Below are 1469 nucleotides of genomic sequence, written 5' to 3'. Positions count from 1 at the left end.
ATATCAGAGGCCGGGCATGGTGGCACACGCCTTTAATCCCAGCACTCGGGAGGTGGAGGCAGGCCAATTTCTGAGTTCGAGGCCAGCCTGGTCTACAGAGTGAGTTCCAGGACAGCCAGGGCTACACAGAGAAACCCTGTCTCGAAAAAAACAATAATAATAATAATAATAATAATAATAATAATAATAATAATAATAATATCAGAATCAGAAGTTAGAAAAATAATGATTGGGACTTTGGCTTTTGAAAATGCTACTTCAGAATGAAAAAGAGTGATTAAACCTTTAAAGGAAAGAGCAGTACCAATATAGGAATGGGTTAGAAATACAGCTGATATTTGATCTCAAGTTTATGATGCTAATCTGATAAGAGAAGTAATTTTTTTTAAGTTTTAAGAAAAATAAAAATGGCAGATGTTTTAGTTATCATAAGCAGGGTTGTTTGAAAAGGAATTGTAGGCAAAGCATTCCTAGAAACAATGTTTTTGTTTTTTTGGTTTTTTTGTTTTTTTTGTTTTTTGGTTTTTGGTTTTTGATTTTTGGCTCTTTTAGGAATAATCCAAAAAGAAGGTCTCAACCTTCAGGAGTATGTAGAAGTTGTGGCAAAGGCCAGCACTGGACTAATAAATGCAGATCAACAAGGGAAAGCAAAGTGACCCTTGGCCATCAGGACATGCCCGAGAGGGTCTCTCAAAGACCCTGATATAAAATTTGATTTAATCATTCCCTCTCAGCATCAGAGAAACTCAGCCACAGAGCAATTAAAAGAATTAATGCCAACTGTTTAAAAACAACACTTCTCTGGGTATAATCAAGGTCAGAACACCTTTAGTGGATAAAGCAAAACACCCAGGAGCGATCAAAAGCCAAGTGTTGTGGCAAACTACTATAAATGATCAAAGACCTAAGCTGAAAATACAAATAAATGGCATTGAAATTGAAGGCTTCGTAGACATGGGAGCAGATGTATCAATAATTTCACTAAAATCTTGACGTCCAGATTGGCCTTTTCAGGGGGTAAATATTGGAACTTTATCTCAGTGAAACGAAGATGGGTGGAGTGTATAGGGCCAGAAGGATAAATAGGTGAATTAAAGCCATGTGTGGCTACAATTGCCATGAATTTATAAAATTATGATTTATTGAAGCAATGGAAAACACACATTAACATTCCTCCAAACTCAGAAACAAACCATAAAGAATGCTTCTGAGAAGTATATTTTTTTTTTGAACACTATAAAACTGTCTTATTCCAGATTTCCCTCCACAGTCCCTTTCTTTTCACTTGGAACTTCATTTGGCAGTACACCTGTGGCACATATATTTTTATACCCAGACTAAGGGATTTACTATTTTTGCCAAAATAATTGCCAAACAGTATAAACCCAATTAATAGTTTTGTTCACCTTCTTCTTTTACTTAAGACCATTCTTTTAACATCCTATAAAACACACTTCTTAAGCATATTG

This window comes from Mus pahari, chromosome 1 (genome assembly GCF_900095145.1).
Source record: "Mus pahari chromosome 1, PAHARI_EIJ_v1.1, whole genome shotgun sequence".
NCBI lineage: Eukaryota > Metazoa > Chordata > Mammalia > Rodentia > Muridae > Mus > Mus pahari.
The sequence above is the reverse complement of the archived record's forward strand: the minus strand, read 5'-3'. Positions refer to the sequence as shown.